Source organism: Varanus komodoensis, unplaced genomic scaffold, assembly GCF_004798865.1.
Source record: "Varanus komodoensis strain SLA01 unplaced genomic scaffold, ASM479886v1 scaffold49, whole genome shotgun sequence".
Classification (NCBI taxonomy): domain Eukaryota; kingdom Metazoa; phylum Chordata; class Lepidosauria; order Squamata; family Varanidae; genus Varanus; species Varanus komodoensis.
Genome location: NW_025336072.1, coordinates 3,397,860 through 3,418,264, shown reverse-complemented (window position 1 = coordinate 3,418,264; position 20,405 = coordinate 3,397,860). Strand labels below are relative to the sequence as shown.

The following is a 20,405-nucleotide window of genomic DNA, read 5'->3' as shown; positions in this document are numbered from 1 at the left end:
TTTGTTTTGTGTGATCCAAAAGGCAGTGATCTATTAATTATAGAGTTAAGCAGAAGCTTGCTGAAAATAAAATAGGTAAACTAGCAAATAACCAGCATTTCTTCCTACTGATGTCAGCAGTTGCAAAAGCAAATATTAGTCAGTTGTACCCTTTATAGAGTCAGGACTCCTTGAAGCACAATCTTTTGTACATTTGCTGAGATGTAATCCCCAATGCACTCAACAGAAATTATGCTCAGATAAGTGTAAGATTGCAGCCTTAACAGAGCAATTTCTTGTTATACTCTTTTGTTTTAGTAGACAAGTCTTATGGTATGTATACCTATATTGCATCTTTTCTTTTTGAAAACAATTTCAATGTTGCCTTTATTAATATTTTTCCAACATGAAAGATAAAAGAAATAATGGCCATCTTTTTTTAAAATACCAGCAATAACCTATGGGATATTTTTACAGATCTTAAGCAAGCTAACACTGACATCTTATATGTTAGGTATCTACCCAATTCTATTTTTAGGTATTTAATTAGATACAGATGGTCTTCTGTTACATTACTTTAGAGATTTTTAGATTATTGACTGCAGTTAGTTGAAGGGGTTGCAGCACAGGACCTTTCAGAAAGCAATGATAAAGGGATCTATATCATTGATTTGTTTCCCAGACTGATTGCAGTTCAGATGAATATTAAAAAAAGATTTGTGGCGTGCTGCAGAGATCTTGTGGAATATTGGTGCTTCCTTTTCATGGACACTGCAGGAAGCCTTAATATAAAAATGATTAAGTTCAAGCTATAGTTAAATTAACCATGTTAAAGAGGCAGAGAGAAAAAGAATTACATAATGAGCATCACGCGTTATTGATCGAAAGCAAGGAAGTTAGTAATTTGGCTGTTTAGGTCTCTGCAATTCTTTAGCAAGTCTTTAGCATTAGGTAATTTTTGAGATCCTCCAAAGATCTCAGTAAGCAAAATACTTTTCATTTTCTCTGCACTGCTCTATAATCTATACTAGTGGTGGCGAACCTATGGCACGCATGCCACAGTGGGCACACAGAGCACTCTCTGTCGGCATGCGAGCCAAGTCAGCCCAGCATCGCCTCAGCAGCCGAGCATCAGATAACAGCACAAATAGGGGCCATGTGCATGCTCAGAAAGGAGCAGTGGCACCAGATGATGACATCATGAGCTGCAACTCATTAGCTGCGAACTTGTCCGAGTTTCACATGGCTGGTCAGTGTGCTGCCAAGGACTGGTTATGAGTTTTAATACATTCATTTTTTATTAACACAAGATTTTAGCTTTGAATTTTCTTTTGAAAAATTGAAATTTAATATCTAAGATTTAGCAAAGAGATGTTCTAATTAAGAGACTGAGATTCTTTTAATGTTGTGCTGGCATATTTGAATCTGCAGCATCATATTTAGTTGTTTGTGAAGAATTTATGAAAATAAGATATATATATTTGCTTGGACTGGCTGTGATTTTAGCAGAAGCCCCCACAAGGTAGGAAATGCACTCAGATGCCTTTTTCAGAGCAGGCCAAAAGCTAGTGGTCAGTGGAACCAGCACACATACAACAGCAAAGATCACACTGATTGTGCAAAAGCTCGCCAAACTTTTACCTTTCAAGAAAAAGCTGTTTGTATCATTGAAAGCTGTGTTATTGTGTTTTTCTTTTAAGACAAAAGATGTTAATGTATGAGTTGCTTTTCCTAAACTAAAACCTCAGTATTCAGGTTTTATTGCAGTGTTGGCACTTTGCAATAAATAAATGGGTTTTGGGTTGCCGTTTGGGCACTCGGTCTATAAAAGGTTCGCCATTACTGGTCTAGACTGATAATGAAAGTGTATTGCTTTTCATATTTTGCGTTCAGTGACACCATTGTTATGTTATCTCTTGTTGTAATAGCCTGTCTGGCTGTGGGTCAGTGGCAGAGCACACACTTGCATGCAGAAGCTCCCAGTTTCAATCCGCAACCTCTCCAGGTAGGGCTGGAAAAATCCCTGCTTGAAACCCTGAAAACTGCTGGCCAGTGTCCACAATACTCAGCTAGGAAGGTAACGAGCTCACTGAATACAAGGCAGCTTCCTATGTTGACTGGGGATGAGAATACGTAAGACCAAACCTTATCAGAAGTGTACCTTCCTAATCAGGGAGGTCTTTTTTGTTGTTGTTTTTGACAAATGAAGCCCCATGTAGTTACTCCCCTGCAGAGGAAGGCAGAACGCACTCCAACGGAGCAAAGCTCAGGGAGCCAAGGTTCCGTTTGGATGCCAGGAAGCACTTCCTGACAGTCAGGACCCCGAGGGTGTGGAATGGGCTTCCACAAGAGGTCGTTGAGGCCCCATCGGTGCGGGTGTTCAAGGATAGGCTGGATGTCCACATGGTGGGCATGTCGTGAGCGGAGCCGGCTGGTGCCGGAGGTCAGACTAGATGGCCCGGGAGACCCCTTCTGACTCGCGCTGTTTTCTATGTTTCTATGTTACTTGAAAGATGAGCAAAGTGAAGATTCAAATTAAGGCTGTATGCCCTTCCACAGTGTAGATACCTTTCCTCAAGGTTGCAATTTGGTCTAACAAGGGCAGGAGAGGAGCAGATCCTGCACATATGTCTATTCTAACTTGCAGCTTAGAAAAGCAACTTTTGAAAGGAAATGGCCCATGTTTGGTCTTCTGCAAATATTTATCATATTACAACAAATTCTCACATACGTACATTTATGTAAGCCTGAAAAACACGTTTTCCCTGTTTATTACACTTGTCCTGAAGATGAAAAATTACATGAATTTTGTTGTAAGACATGATAGTAATTTTAACATAAGCATAAGTACTTTTCTAAGATAATTCAGAATATTATGGGAGCATTCCAATTTACTTGCAGCCCAGGGCTTGTCCAAGTTAAGCATTACTTTGTAGACTCTACTCCTTCATCATAAGGAACTAAACATCTTGGTATCATTGTCTTGTGAAAAGATACTTGCCGCAAACAAAGTTTGTAATTCTACCTGGGAAAAGAGTTACCAAGCCCCAGGGATTTTGCAGTATAAGCACCAGATCAAGAACATTACTAGCTGTATTGCTGAAGCAAGTGGCGCTTGTAAATCCTCAAAGCTAGTAAGACCTGGGGAAAGAAGGCTAGCAACCCTTAATGAATACGAACTAAAAGGCTGCAAAGTGAGTGTATCAATGATTTCTGCATGTGACCCCTCTGTGAACCCATGCTTAAGTACAAGAGAGTAAGATAAGTAATACATGTAGAATGCAAAAAAGGCCCGGGTTGGTCAAAATGTCATATTTTTTGAAATCCAGTCCATTACATTACCTTGTAATTTAAGATTTGTCTTTTCCTGTTCAAAAGCCACCTTTAAGGACTACAGTCCAAAGAGAGGGTAAATAATTTAAATAAATTAGTAGAAATAAGACCTGTCATACAGCAGCTAAAAACGTTCTATTGTTACCTGCCCACAAGGCCCCCATCTCTATGTTATTCTGTAAATCAAAGTGCCGACTGCAAGTTGCCCTCCATCTTTATTTCTGCACAGTGCCTCTGAACTCCACATGGCCCATGAGGTAATCTTGGGAAATGAAGATGGTGACTAGCTGAATGACACCACTTTGCAGCACATTGGGCCACCTAAAACATAATCACCAAAGGGTTGCCAGTGATTTCCCCCCATTCTCTCTGCAAAAAGCTTGTGTGGTTTAAAGTGTCTGTTCTGTATAAGTGCTGGTATAAAATTTGAAGTCTTTGTCATTATCTTATCAGTTGTTCTGTTTGACAAATTTCTAGTTAATGGAGCACCTGCAAACTGACTTTGGCCTAATTTCGAAACAGTTTAGGAGAGTGTTTTAGGGAGCTTCCCAATGTGATGTGTCTAGTGCAGGGGTCAGCAGCCCACGGCTCCGGAGCCGCATGTGGCTCTTTCATCCCTCTGCTGCGGCTCCCTGTCACTCAAAATATGCATCACAACCGCCAATGTGCGACACCCGCTAGCACATGATTTATTGAGCTTCTCGACCCCCCGGTAGGCCAACCATGGATAAATCCAAGAAAAGAAAAGTTTCAGAAGAAAACAGAATGTTTAATGGTACGTGGGCAGATTCATTTGCTTTCAATGCTGACAAGACTGGTTTACCAGAATGCTTAATATGTGGTGAGAAATTGGCAAACAACAAAAAGTTGACTGTTGCAAGACATTTCCAGAATAAACACACAGCCTTTGCTGAAAAATAACCGGATGGAGATGAGAGAAAAAAAGCCATTTCGGAACTGATACGGAAGGTTGATCTGAGCAAAAATCATTTCAAGAAGTGGATCAAGTCTGCAAATTCAACTACATATGCTAGTTTTGTGGCCGCTCAGGAAATAGTCAGGCACGGGAAGCCGTTCACAGATGAAGATTATAGAAAAGAATCATTCATTGATTTCATAAATGAAATCACACTATAGTTTTTTATACATAGCAGAAAGGTAAAAAATGATATATGCAGTGTTATCTTCATTTTAGATGTCAAAAGGGTTTTGTGGCTCCCATTGTTTTCTTTTCTGTGGGAAACAGGTCCAAACGGTCTTTGAATGTTTAAGATTGCCGACCCCTGGTCTAGTGGTACCAGTCTAAAGACATATAGCTGTTCCATCTCTTTCCTTTTGTGAGGAAGAAAAATTATGGACACAGCAAGAAACCAGGACATACTCGGTTACAACGGGAAGATGACATCATCTGAACCTCAGGGAAGTTCCACAAATAAGGCAGTGCGCTTGCAAGGTGAAAGCATTGTCTGGAAGCAGCCTGACTTGGATGAGCCAATAGCCAAATTCCAGAACCCCTGGTTTCTAAGTTAATATGGGCAAGAAAGGCCAGAAGTAATGCGTGGATTGGCTCTCCTTTAGCCAGTTATTTTTGAATAGGCCATGCTGAGTAAATGTCTCTTCTACTATTCTTGTGTGACACAGAGATTAGCTTGTCTTACGTGGCTAATGAAGGATGTTGGTCTTGTCTTATAGTGGTCATAGCTACATTAATCTCACCACTGATCTTACCACCCCAGTTGACAATGCTGAACTGTTGTTACATGTTGGACGGCTAGTCAGAGCTCCTCAGTAACACTTGTTTCTTTTGATCTACCAGCTATGAGGTAGTATCTCAGACTTAAGCCTAGGAATTGTAGCCAATTCATATGTTTCTCTATAGTAATCTATAATGTAATGTGATGCTCTTTTAATGCAAACATTAAGACTTTCCGTCATAAAAGAGGTTTTGATCTAACTTGGGAATAGAGCGAATGCCTGGAACACAGCACGACATTAACAACAGTTTAAAAGCTACAACTAATTTGATACAGTCATGGTATGTTAGACTCTGTAAAGTCCTGTGCTATTTTCATTGCAGAATTAATTTAATTCTTTCTTGGCTATTCTGCATTTCTTGCCACAGTCGATGTCCCATCTATTTTGCTGCTCAGGAAATAAATCCTCATTGTTCCTATACAAAGCAAAGCAGATACTTCCCATGTCTGTCATAGTGGCATTATTCTACTGCTCGGAGAAATCCATTGGGACTTATATAAAAGGCTTGCAGTAATGCCCTCCAACCGGAAACTCTTCAGGTGTTAGGCATTTTCATTTGCATATGTATTGCATAGTTTCAGTAGTTCAGCGTTTCAGTAGTTCTTCTGTAGCACTGGTTTTCCAACTCTCTATCCTCATGTTTCTCTTTTCCCAGAAGAAGCCTCACATGCTTCCCTTTGAACATCTGGGCATAGTCTATAAAGGCATGTGCTCAGTTTATGTGAGGCACTACCTTGCAGTTGCTCCGTTTGATCAGAGAACATGGCCAAGGCCACACACACCTAGTGCTGCTAAGCACATGCTCATCGCAGGGCACTGGAAGTGGTGGGCAAGATGACTTGCAAAACTAGCTTGCTGTTCTCAAGACTAGCTTCTCACTGACAAAACTGCCATGTTTTTGATGGAATACAGCGTGTAAGTCACTACTTTACCACATAATTTTAGGTAACACGTGTATAAAAGGGAAGTGTAATTTTAAATGTGTACTTAAAATTAGATTAGCAGTTTAAGTAAGGATCAAAGGAAACGGATGGTACCAACAGCAGAACACATAATACATTGGACCTGGAAGTACCTGAAAAGGATAGGAGTACTAGGGGCATGAGTTTACCCCGTTCCCAAAACATGTCACATCCTAATTGTTGTTGTTGTCATTACATTTATACCCCACCTTTCTTCCTCTTGCACGAAACCCAGGCAGCTGTCAAGAAGCTTTCTTTGTCTCCATTTTACTCTCAACAACAACCTTGTGCGGTAGGTTAGGCTAAGAATCCATGACTGGCCCAAAGTCACCCAGTGAGCTTCATGGCTGAGTGGGGACTAGAACCCACATCTCCCAAGTCCCAATCCAACTGCACCATGTTGGCTTTCTGATTGGGCTCTCTATGCAGCTGCTACTGATGTTAAATATATAGGGGCAAGTGCATGCTCATGTGTGTGTGCATGAAACAGAGTAATGGTGTTTTGTAGTTTCTAGTTTTGCCCTCATTACCAGGTAACAAATGAGATTTTCAATGGGGTTGTAGTTGGGGTACAAGTCACAGTTTTGGGAGATGAAGGACTAGTCCATCAAATCATCTCTAACAGCAACTTCACTCTTTTCTTCTCCATGAGTTTGTTTTATAAGAATCTACCCAGATTCACAATTTTCTCCATAAAGGGGATGGACAGTACTAGAATTTTAATGAGAATGACAAGAGAAAGCAAAACTAACTTTTTTGATCCATGCTGAATTAGAAGAGCTCAGATTCCATGCTCCTTAGTATTCCCTCTGCCTGGTGGCCAACCGACTCCCTGAGCATTTCTGAGCAGGACACAAAGCACTAGAACATTCATTTAAAACAGAAGGCTCCTTTGGACCTGGGCACCTAAAAGAACAGCCTCTCTTACACCAACTTGCCTGTCACTAGAATCATCCCCAGAGGGCCTCCCTTGGTGCCTTGATGCTAATCTAGCACCCATGTTAATATGATTTCAGCACCAAATTATACATATATATGTTCTTTTCAAAGCTTCTATTTATTTTCCTAATTAAAACCAAATTATGTGGTTTTAATATCTGACTCTTTGGGGTGCTACTGCTCTATTCTGCTATTTTTATTAATGTGATTAATTAGTTTTGTGAACTATGTCATTAATATTTAGTGAATTACTTTTCCATGTATCAAATCAAATCAATAATTAATATTTTAAAAAACTGTGTAATCAGAGATCTCCTGCTAATTGTTAGTTATTTAAGACAGTGGCTTTTTTACAATGTTGTGGGCTTTGGGTAGATAACTTCTGCCACTTAGAGTAATAGAAGCTGAAATATATGTGCCTGAGTGCTTTCGTATGAATTAACTATTGGCTTTTATATCCATTTGTCTAAAGAAGCATGCAGTTGAACTTTGCATAAAGTAAATGGCTATTCAAAACTTAGGACTGGGACTGGCCTTCCATTGCCCCCTGCTCTAGAGCTGCCCACCACTGATGCCGGACCCGCCACAGGGCCCAGGGCTGCTGCTGCTGCTGCTGCCGGGCAAGTCCTGTGCTGGCCCCATCCCTTGTCGCTTTTTGCTACTTCTGGGGTGGGTGAGAGCCACGCCAGGGTGTGGGTGCCCCTTGCGGGGGTGGGGCCGGAACACATAATTTGCCAGCCACAGCCTAGGCCAGCAGCCTTGGGGCAGCAGCTGAAGGGCGACAGCTAAAGGGCATGAGCTGTTTAGGGCCTGTTGAGGCTGGGCTGGGCCCAGGGCTCTGTTAATTTTATTATTATTATTATTATTATTATTATTATTATTATTATTATTATTTTCCTTCTTTTCTTTTTTTGGAGCTGAGATACTGTGTATAGAGCTCCATTTTAACTACACTGCATCCTGGTTTTAATTGTTTGATTGTTTTTAACATCATTTTTTGGGAATTTGTAGAGTTTAATTGTTATGGGAGATCCTGGGAAGCAAGTGGGCACCCCCATAGGGGTGGTTATGGGCAGAGGAAGATAATGGCGCTGGTGGTTTAACGTGTCATTCCAGAAGGGGGGGGGCAGATGTTTAGTATCTGTCCTCCCCTCTAGTTTCTCCCTCAGCCAGAAGGTTCCAGGAAGTAATATCAACCGGCCCTCAGGCCTGGTGTTGCTGCTGTTGAATGCCAGATTGGTCCAAAATGAAACATCTCTCATCCATGATTTAATCGTGGATGAGGGGGCCGACTTGGCATGCATTACTGAGACCTGGGAGGGAGGGGTGGGGGACGTTTATCCAGCTGTGGCCACCCAGTTATCAGGTGTAGCACAAACCTCTTCCAGAGGGAAGGGGAGGGGGTGTGGCCCTAATACTCCGAGAGTCAATGTCTCTCACGAGGCCGCCTGACCCTTTGAGAATGGGCCTACAGTGTTTGTACCTGGTGCTGGGTGATCGAGACAGATTAGGGATTCTCTTGGAGAGATGCACCCTACTACCCAACAGGCTGCTTCCCTGAGCTGATGGAGATCTTCTCGGACCTGGTGTTGAGGACCCCCGGAATGTTGGCCCTGGGGGACTTCAATCTCCATGCCAACACTGTTTTGTCTGGGGCAGCTCAGGACTTCATGGCCACCATGACAGCTATGGGGCTCTCAACATATCATTGACCCAGCACATGAATGACCACACTCTGGATTTGGTTTTCTCTATGGGGCAGGAGGATGGTGATCTGGAAGTGGAGGGGGGGGAGGGGGTTGACCTTAACCCCTTTGTCATGGTCAGACCATTAACTTGTGGGGTTTGAGCTCGGGGCCAGGTTCCCCTTCTGTAAGGATGTGGATCCTATTAAGATGGTCCATCCCCAGAGCCTGATGGTTTCCTGAAGGCTTTGGGGGATTTTCCAGTTGATAGAGCAAGCACTCCTGTCGATGCCCTGGCTGATTTATGGAATGGCGCAATGGCCAGGGCAATCGACACGATCGCTCCTAAGCATCCTCTCCTGCCATGCAAGCCCACTCAGTGCCATGGTATATGCCTGACTTGCAGGCGATGAAGCAAGCTGGGAGACGACTAGAGCTCAGGTGGAGGAAATCCCAGGATACTATGCACCATCAGTAGCCTGCTGTGACGACTTTGCTCAGCACTTTGGGGATAAAATTACTCAGGATTGCCATGAGCTGGACTACACAGTTGACCTGACTCTGGTCCAGGAGGCATCCAGAGCCCTGTCTGGTCCACTTTTATTGGATAATTTTATCCAATAATAATAATTTGGATAATTAATTTTAATTAATTGTTAAATTATTTATTGGTTTTATTTATTGCCTGGATGTGTCCAATTTTTATATTTTTGTATTGTTATTTATTTGCTGGAAGTCGCCCCGAGGCTTATGCAAATGGGGCGGCATACAAGTATCCCAAATAAATAAATAAGTTTCAATTGTTGAGGCCTGAGGATGTGGACAAGGCACTTGGACTATGTCGTGTGTGCGTGCTCAGAAGAGTCCCTTACACGCACCCAAGAGGAGGAAACTTCCCATGAGAACTGATAGAGAAAAGTTGTAGGTCTTTTTTCTGTCTGAACAAGTATGGGATTGCTGCCTTGGTTCTTAGACACCCAAAGCAATTATTAGGCACTGAAAACAGTTTTTTTAAACCTCAGCTGAGGAGCATCTTTCCAATTTTCTTCCACCCCTTTAGAACATTAAGTTTAGATGAGTTCTGTAAATGTTCACACAGAAATAAGCTTAAACAGTTCTATTAAAATGGTGATGCAATTAAAGAATTTTATTAAGATGAATCTAAAACATTTTATTCCTCACTAGGCTGGTTCCATTACCTGTATTTATTTTCTTTCTCCCTCAAACAGATTCTATTCCTGACTCCATTTTGAGAACACATTTTTAGATTAAACCTTTATATGGTAAATGTAATCATAATCTGTCAAATTTGTTCAGACTAAGGTACAGTAGACACTGTGGAGCTATGCATTTTAGAGAAGACAGACGAGGTCAATCAAATAAATCAAATTACTAAAATATACACTCAACATTTTAACTGTTTAGTTTAAGTATATGGCATACATCTACCCCTTTTGAAATCAATGACCTTAGAAATCTGAATTTGGCCAAGAATGTCACTTTTCAGTTGAATGTGCCTTACTTGGCTAACTTTCACAAATGAGGGAAAATTGACTTTTACTACAAGCAAAGGAATTCGTCGGCTGCATTTCATGACTCAACTCTATTCTGGTTCATCTATCTATCTGTCCCTTCAAACTGCAGAAAATGCTAGTATAATATATTTATTTGATCTATCACATATACCTTCTAAAATGTTATACTGTGCTAATATGTATGTGCTTTACATTGTTATTGTGATTAAGAATACTTATGGAAACCTGGCTACTTGCTATGGAAACCTGGCTACTTAGTGCAGGCAATTTAGAAGCTGCAGCTTGTGAAAAATGGGGCAGCCAGACTAATAACCAGAGAATATACCTGAACATTTAACACCAGTTCTGGCTCATTTTCCTATTTGCACAGATGGTTCTGAGCCCAATTCAAGGTGCTGGTTTGAACCTATAAAACCATAATAGCTGATGGAACACCCCTTCCAACCACAATGTGCCCAAACACTATGTTCAACATCTGAGACCTTCCTCTGAATGCCACATCTAAGGAGGCTTGGTCCATGACAAGGGGAGGAGGAGAGCCTTCTCTGGAGCCCCCAAATTATACAGTGTTTTCTCCACTGAGGCCTGCCCAGCACCAGACTTAATATGCTTTCCTGAGGCATTTACCAACTCCGGCCTCTGCCTGAGTTGCTTTTTAGAAGGCCTAGCAGTCTTAGTTACTTAAGTCGTTAAAATTTGGGTTTATGTTTTCAGTGTTTATGAAGATTTTGAATTATTTATATCTTACATCCTAGTTTATTGTATTTATTAACTGTTGGACACTGCCCAGAGAGCTTTGCCATTGGACACTATAAATGAAACAAACAAACATTGGATATGTTACAAAAATGGCTAGCCATAATAGAAGATGCTCTTTCTCCCCGTTTGTCATTTATATAGTACTTCCAGTAGCCACAATATTTTATAATGATTATTGTATGTGTCTTAACTTTGAGAAAGCTTGCTATTGTTGCATTTTGAATATGGGACACTGATGCTGACATTAAAGGCTGCTTCTTAGATTCTCAGACTCCCTGGATCTCAGAATATAAATATTCAAAACAAATGGGACCTAATCACACCAGCTACACTTCCAGGAATTCATTTACTTTTCATCTTTCAAGTTGATTTATGCCATCACCTGCTAGCAGGGCTCTCCTTTTTTCTGCTTAGGAGGAACAGGTTGGATCAATATCTGTGCAAAAGAATGGATTTAGCTCTGACTTTAGAAATAAGACCTTTCAGGAACAAGTGTGAGAATATTTCACACTTTCAGGCTCCCAGGACAAACTGCTGCTGACCTGAAAGTTGTCAGTATCCAAAACAGGAATTTCTCTAGCATGAAATCGCTGATTTAGAATTGACCAATAAATTTCACTCTACTTTTGTTTAGGCTTTAGGTTTTTTCCCCTTGCTACAGGTGGTAACATACTGAAGATTTGTTTATTGTGCCATCACCAATTAGTGTTGTTGTGACTGGCGACTGCATTTATCTTTTATCATTAGACTTTACACAGAACGGTCACATTCTGCTTTTTGTATATTATTACTATTATCTTACAAGTATATTCCACTCATCTTCTCTTGTGAGGAAACCATAATCCTGGGTTTCACAATCCTCCTCCTACTCTCTTATTTTATCCTCACAAGAACTCTGTGAGGTAGGGTAGGCTGAAAGTCAATGACCAGGCAAAAGTCACCCAATCAGCTTGAGAGCCAAGTGGGAGATCTGGATTCTAGTCTCCAAGTCCCAGTCCAATGCTTCAGCCACTATGCAACATCAGCTCAAAAGGCCATGTGGTCTACTATTTTTCCATGTTTGTATGTGTGATCTTGCCAACCAATGATAGCATTTCATAGATAAAATCAAGTAGCCTCTAGCCCAAGAGAGTTTATGTTACTACTAACCTATGTGACAAAACAAGAAAAAGTCGTAATGACATCTGAATGTCTAACATGACTGCTATTAGTCCTCTGGAAATGCACATACCCAGGGGCACAATTTTCAGGAAACTGTACTTTTTTTGTATATAGGATTGTGCCCTAAGTGGCATATAATGCATTCCTATACATTTCTACTTAGAAACAAGCCCCACTGAGTTCGATAGACATACTCCCAGGTACATAAGTATAGCCTCTGATCCCATTCCCATGTTGCCTAGAGCTAGCATTGAGTCAGTTCAGCCATTGTCATTTCAAGCAAAATGATTTGGCTTTAGTTTCACCACTGTTCTTTTGTAAAGTAAACTAGGCTCTGAAAAATTGCTGGGAAGGCCAGAAGTGCCATCCCTAAAATGAAGGTATGCTTCAACATTTACCTCTGGTTCAAAAGTCCTCAGGTCAACATTTCAACTGGGGAATTTAATGACTAGTCAATTTTCCATTTCTGCAGTTCTGAGGCTTAATGTATTTTGGTCTGGTTATTGTCTGAGTGCCATGTGTGCTCGCTAACACTCCACTTACGAAAAACAGAGGGAGGGGCAGAATATGTATTCAGCCTAGACATTTGAGTCTTGCTTCTGCAGTGTAGATAGCCAAGGCCTCTCATCCACAGACCTCTCTCGATTTCTTTAAAATGTTTCTCCCCTCCCCAGAATGTACTGGGTTTAGAGATTAGGAATGTAAGAGCTTAAAGGTTTCTCCTTTATTTGTCAAACTCTATTTAACTCTTAAATTCATTATCTGTAAGACTGCAAACATCTTGTTATAAAGAAGCAAAAGGATGGAAATAAGCTAGCTAATTCACACACTACCATTTGAAAATGCTGTTCTAGCACTAGCAATGGGAAATATGAAGCAATCTGGTTAAGGAAACAAAGGTTCTTTTGATTCGTGTAGCCAACTATCCTTAGCTAAGGCTTCCCTCTAAGAGGGCTGACTTCCATTGGCTAATACTGAATTCTGCCTTTTCAAAAATGGAAAATAATTTTTGGGAATGAATCTGTCCTAGAAAAGCCAGCAATGACTCTTTGAATAATTTGCTTCTGTTCTATCCTCTCTCAAACTCTTATGACACGATCATTTCAAAGAAAAAAACTAGGATTCTTAAGATTTTTTTTATGACTTACTACCGGCAGAAGCATTCTTTAAAACTGAGTATTTTTGGCATTTCTGGATATTTGGAGGAAGATTAGCTAGGAAAATTGGCAGTTGGAGATGCATTAGAGAGGTTTCTTCCCTGTGTAAAATAAATATACAGAAGCTGAGTAAACCTTTTGTTGCTGCTGCTGAACAAATGGCTTGGAAAGTAACACATTTACATCTCCTTGGAAAATCCTAGCACTAACGTCTGCCCAGTCCTCTGACATAGAAATGACTTTCAGTACTCCATGATTTTGTGCAGCAGAGTATGGCCATTGTACTATTTTCCCTCAAACATCAATATTTATTTATTAGCATTTGCGTAGCTCCTTCTCAGCTAAAAAGCCATCAAGATGGTATGCAACAATTTAAAATGGGAGAAAAAGATTAAAAGCAAAATAAAACACTCGATTACAATAAAACATAAATCAAAACAGTGTCTAGTTAACCAATAGCAACTTAAAATGAGGAGTTAGAAACCGCATTTTATAAGTGATAAAAACATGCATGAGATGTTCACTATAAACCCCAAAAGGGTAGAACACTGCAATTTCTGGCTGTTTTGACATGATCTAAACCTGTTTTGTTTTATTGGTCTGCAGAAATAAGGTAACAAACAGTGTAAAAGCTTTCAGTTAAAGCAACTTTTGAATGCTCTCCCCAGAGAGGTCCGCCTGGCGCCGTCGTTGTTTGTTTTTCGGTGCCAGGTTAAGACCTCTTTATTCCAGCGGTATTTTAATAAGTTTTAATATGGTTTTTTCTATGTTTTTAATTGCAGCCAGTGTGGGTCGGGAATTTATTTATGTTATATTTTATATTGTAAGCCATCCTGAGGCTGTTTTGCGAACAGGATGGCACATAAATATTTTAAATAAATAAAATTAATTAAATAAATAATTTTAAAACTTCTGTAATTAAGGCAGGTTCTCTGCTCCCTTGAAGCAGAGTAAAACCACTGCTATAGCTAATGGATTGTGGGGAGGAGGAAGAGATGATCAGGTCCAGGGCTTCTGCCCACTTGCCACCCCACCGACTTCTGCAGCTGCTGGGCACACGGCCATTTTGCAGTCTGCTGCACTGACTGGGTTCATACAACATGGCATGCCACAGTGGCCTATAAATGAGAGGTGGTTTATTGTGTTGTCTGAACCAAGACAACATGATAAGCTACAGCTGGCTTATAAGTTCTCATGGCTATTCTTAACCTAAAGCTGTATCCCTGGGTTAATGATCTTATGTTCCTTCATGCATATCAGCTTGCTCACTACCCTCCCCATAGAATTTGAAACTCCGATTCTCAGTGATGGCCAAGCTTCTCTCTTGGTCATCTGGCCTTGACATTTTAGCTGCAGATTCTGGCTCCACCTCCTTGTCTGTTCTGACTCTGATTTCACAACCTTGAATTCTACATCCTCTTTTATAGAATGAGGGCCCAATCCCTACATAAACCATTATGTTTATATGTTTTTATGCTTGCGCCCATATATGCCCTCCCGCCCCTTGAGATCAGCAACCGATGCCCTTCTCCAGGAACCCTCTGTGAATGATATTAGGAGGATGAGTACCCAGAGGAGGGCTTTCTCTGCGGTGGCGCCCCATCTATGGAATGTGCTCCCCAGAGAGGTCTGCCTGGCGCCGTCATTATTTATTTTTCGGCGCCAGCCTATGACCTTTTTATTTAAAACTTATTTTAATGGTTAAATTAATGAATTAATTAGGATTTTAAAATTTTTAGCCAAGAATGCACCGGGGGTTTTTTTAAATTTTTTAAATTGTTATATTATTATTATTATTATTTATGTATGTTTTTATGTATTGTGAGCCGCCCCAAGGCTTTGTTGCAATGGGGGCAGCATAGAAATGTTTTAAATAAATAAATTATAACTTAATGTGTTCTGTGAGCTCAATCATTGTGTTCTGGCTTCTAGTTTGCACACACAGAGCTCCTACCTCTGCTAATCACTGTGTTGGCCAGCCAGCAAAACCATTGGCCGTAAATTCATGCTTGTTGCTTCCTTGGCTTGGCCTTGGCTGCCACCTCAGAGCCATCTTATTCATCACTTACCTCAACAGGCAAGCCAAGGAAATTAAGTTTTCTCTCCTGTTGCAACCACAGTGGATTGCCATTGCCATAGTTTTGTTTTGTTTTTTGCTGGATTCTGGTGAACTGAAGATGAAGAGATAATTCCTCAGATATGTATTTTAACTATGGCCAATGTTGCATACATCTTTTAACTAAATATGTGTAATGAAGAAGTGTATAACATCTTTAGCCTCCCCTTTCTCACAGCATGCTGGAGTCCAGATGGGGTAAAGTCTAATGGCAGTTTAGCACCTGGTAAGAAGAGAAGCCCCAGCATGCATTGCTACCCAGTTTTGTTGGAGTGCATGAGCAGGAGAATTTTCTGAAATGAAGTCAGTTCATGTGCAAAATTCGTGGCACTAGGGCAAACATTTCTTGTTTGTAATGAATGAACTACTCAGTCTGGAGAATGATAGAGCATTGGGAAAGGTGCTTGGCTTACTTATACAGCTATTCTAGCTCTATTGAATAGCATTCACTCTAAGGTAGGTCTCCATTCCTGTAGCACTTAACGTAGTGGGAGCTGTTAGACAGTGCACCTCCTGCACCCTCTCTTTGCTCTGCTGTGGTTCACTGCTGCCTTTCTGGTCTTATACCAATTCCATGTTCCTGCTGCAGGCAATATCTGTTCAACAGAGTAACTCTTATGCAATGGAAATTTAAACAAACAATAATTTGTTGCAATCATCATCTGAAAAACATAGTTGTTTGAATGAGAGGAGTAAAGTATTAATAGGACTGGATCTAGAATCAATGGATGTGCTGCTAAGCAGAATTGCGAAAGTTTTTTTTAAATCTCTAAACACAAAGATTTTTATATTTTTAATATTTTTAAATATATATATTATATTTTTAAATATATTTTAAAATATTTTAAGCTATGGAAAAAGTACAGTGACCACATAGCACAGTTTTGCATAGCATTTCTTTCCCTGGTACTTCTTTATTAATATTAAACCATTGCAGTGAGTTTGAAATCTGCTTTGCAGTTGCATCCTATGTCTAGAGCTGGAAGACAAACATCATTTGCATGTAACAATAAAATGCAAGTATACACATACCTGCTTGATGACAAAACAAATCCAAGCTCAAAATGCTCTTCAGGAGGTAAAAAGAGTTTTTATATGCTGCCTCATAAATATACAAAATTCTACAGTGACGACTTAACTGTTTACAATGAGCAAGAGGTAATTCAAAACACATTCTGGAACATCTGGGCTATAAAATCCTTCTGGTAGATCACCCAGACTATGTTGCTTAACTGTTTTATTTTCAATTAGCAGTGAGCCGAGACATGGAGGGCTTCTTATTTGGGTTTAATTTGAAATGTTCACACAGAGATGTACTCTGTCCCTGAGCTCGTTTGTTAGGAATTCTACAGCCTGCATTATCTGCATCTCAGTTTTGGTGAGGCTGTGACAAACTGCAAGAGTTACATGGCCTTGGAGTGACAGGCAATGAAATGGTAATCCTATTAACCAAGGTTTTAAAACTCCATTTTAGAGAAGTTCATTAAAACATTCAACTTTCATTGCCTATTCCATTGTCTTGTCTTGCCAAGAGAAACTTATTTTATGCCATAAGATGCAAGTTCCATTTGTCTTTTAATTTCCTTTTAAGGCAACAACAAGTGCTAACCAGGCGTGACCCTGCTCAGCTTCCCAGATCAGACAAGATTGGGAATTTTCAGGGTAGTATAGACTATAGGCAGCAACAAAATTGCTTAACATCTGGAACACAGCATATTTGGAAATCCTTGGTGCCCATGGAATTACTATGTTCCATAACCCAGATCTCATGCCAGGATGACTTAACACAGACTTCACCTTCTCTAATAATCTCTTTGTACTATGTGACCGAGAAGGAAATCTGCAGTCAACACAATCATTCTAGCTGCATTCTCCACTTTCAAATGAGCTTTCTGCAATTAAGGCCAAAAGTGAAAGTACATAGTTAGCTTTCCTTTTTAAAAATGTATGTTGTCTGTGGTGTTTTGAAGATGATAAATAGAATAAACAGAAAAAACAGATAAAGCATATTTTTAGCAATACAAATGAGAATGAAACTGGAGATTTCACCCTAATCTCAATGTATATATTGGATAGTGTAAGAAATATCACATGGCTATATCCCAGAGGAGCATTAATTATTTTTACATGTGGTAGCACAATGGTCTACTTGAAATATTGTTTTTGACAATTTGTTAATAAAGTGTACAGAAAGTAAAGGCAACTTGTATCAACTCAAGGACAGGATTATAGCATTTAAACTAATTATAAAATGAGACAACTTGTGCATATTTCTTGGGCAAAAGAAAAAAGGCATTACTGCAAACAATACAGTTTCAAATCCAACAACTGTTCTACAGGACAATAGAATGGAATCAAGTCAATAATATTTCTGAGTATTCCTTGAAATATTAGGGTAACCTAGGTATTTAAGCATATTTTGAAAAACCACATTGCATTTACATTAATATTTCTTTTCATAGTCTAAAACAGAAAAATTTAGAGTGTAGCTATGAGTATCTTCAATGTAGAAAACTATAGTGAGTTAGTCATTCAAAATCAAAATGTTCTTTTATTGGGTAGGAGGGACTCTTTCCCTTTCAGTATAAGGGACATTAGTTTGAAGAATTCATCATACATACTGTCTGGTTTCACATATCAGGACAAACAATGCTGCATAGTTTCCATGATATGTGATTTTTTTTGCTTGGGTGTGCCAGACAGGTGATCAAGTGCTTTCTGCACTATCATGGTTTCCACCCTTCTTGCTCAGTGTTCCCATTGCTGGAGCCCATCCCATCAGTCATAATGGGATAGGCTCAGTCCCATACTTGATTGCTGGAGCACCTTCTGCAGCTGCCACACTTTTCAGGGAGCCCTGTAGTAGCTGCATACCAGGACCATGGAAACCAGTTCAGACAACGGGAGAAAATAGGGGCAATCATGGAAACCATGAAACAGACTGTTGCTTCTTATTATGCTTTCTAAAAACCAAGCATGCTTTCTGATATACCAGAAAAAGGTTTGGATGGCGCAACAGACCATGAAGTTTGTATATGAAGTTTGTCAATTTGAATGAACCCACCCACTGCATAACACCACTGCATCCAGAGATGAAAAAACCACGGAGAAATCCTTTACTATGGATACATTCAACAGAGTTTTTTTAAACAAAACTGGAATGTTATGAAACCAAACTACACACTTAAGACATTAGTTACAGGGAGGTTTTCATTAACCATGACCTACGTACACATGATAGCTAGAAATATCATTTTCTCTTCCCACTCAGTGTGTATGAAGGAATAAAACTGATGAAGAAGTGAAAACAGGCAATCAATTACTACAGTTGGTTTCAGGGTGAATGCTGACAATTTAGGACTCTACAGAAAAAAATCAATGCATTCCAGCAGGTTAGGAGAGCACACTCTTACGAAACTCTCAAAAGATGTTTGCAAAAGTATATAAAAGGGGGATGGAACTCATAGTCACCATGCCTTGCTTTGATCCCAGAGGGTAAAGAAAGGAAAACTATGCTTGCTTGTTTATTGAACTGACTGCATTGCAAGAATCTATACACTTCAATTATTTTGACTCAGTTCTTCACAAATTTTACAATGTTTTCCAATTCACTTTCTAAATAATATTCCTGGGGTGTTTTGCAGGGGAAACTGGGACTATTTCACTTTATATGTAAAAGAAGTATAAAATATAAATACATATTCTTTTTAACTGTAAATTAAATGATTAATAATTAGATTTGTACAATTATCTAAGAAATGTGAAGAATTATCAATGGTAAACTTGATATAAATCAATTACTTTAACTTGTCTTTTTCTGAGCCAATTAAAATCTTGATTTGAATACATCTATCCAGCTCCATATGCAGCTCCCCGGGTGTTGTGTGGCTGATGCTTCTTCTCAACAAAAGCAATCACTCCAGTTAACACTACAAATGTCTTTATTCTACACAATATTGCAATTACAGTCACATATGCTAAGAAGTCCTCTCGTTCTAAATATGTTCAACTTTCACTGGGTTTATGAACCCTTTGGGGCAGTCCTTCTAAAGACGGGGTGCTAGGACCGCTTTCCCTGCATTGCTCAATCAGTCTCAATTCTAGCTGTCCCAATCTGGGCGTGCACCTGCGAGAATGAGCATCCTTGAAAGTTCCTTCCCCATAATCCCCTAAATTCCCACATCCCATATCGGCAACTTGTGAGACTGTTTCCCCATCAACACCCAAATTGGCCTCCTCTGTTTTGACTTCTCCCTGAATCTCCTTATCTAGTTTATTCTCATTCCCATTGTCTGTGCAGCTGGGGAGTACAGATTGTTCTGCTGGCACCAGAAATAGCTCTTCATGAACACTCTAGTTCTCATGGGAAGTTTCCTCCTCTTGTGCGCACATCCAGGACTCTTCTGAGTCCACACACACGACACTAGGTTACTGTACTGGCTCTTAGTTTGAAACTCACTGTCCCAAATGATAGTACCCACAAAAAGGCATGAGGCCAGGGGGAAATAAAGATTGTTTTACTAATAATATTGGAAGAGCAATTACTTAAAAGAGTTAACAGCATTACATGCTCCCACCCTCCCCCACACTCATTGTGGGTATTAAACAATGTTGTAGCATTTACAGATAAAACATTATAGTGAGCACAACTGAGCAGATTTTAGTGAGCAGATTTTTCATTTAAATAAAGTGTCATCAACAACAGCCAGAGTGAAAGAGGTGGGTAGCAAATTGTCAGCATCCATGGGAAGCATGAGTCAAGACAGAGGCACCAGGACCCAGACAGCAGAACTCAAGGCAAAGCAGCATCCAAAGTCTAAAGTCAGAGGCAGAGTGAGCAGGCCAAAGCTAGGAACCAGCGTTGTTCACGCTGACTCAGGGGAGTCTTTGGCGCACGTAGGGGAGAAGGAGGCTTCCCGTGGGAACCAGGATTCGGTGCAGGAAGATGTGTATCTGGTGCCAGTTGTACAAACATCCCCCCACTCCCTGACGAAATTTTTCAAAGAGAAGAAGATGCAGGGGAG

The 20,405-nt window shown here is 40.1% G+C and overlaps 1 protein-coding gene across 3 annotated transcripts in view; it reads left to right on the top strand.

Moving 5' to 3' along the window:
- ADAM12 (ADAM metallopeptidase domain 12) overlaps positions 1–20,405 on the top strand; it is a 342,499-nt gene that overhangs the window by 41,948 nt on the left and 280,146 nt on the right. The gene's annotated exons all lie outside the window — the stretch shown is intronic.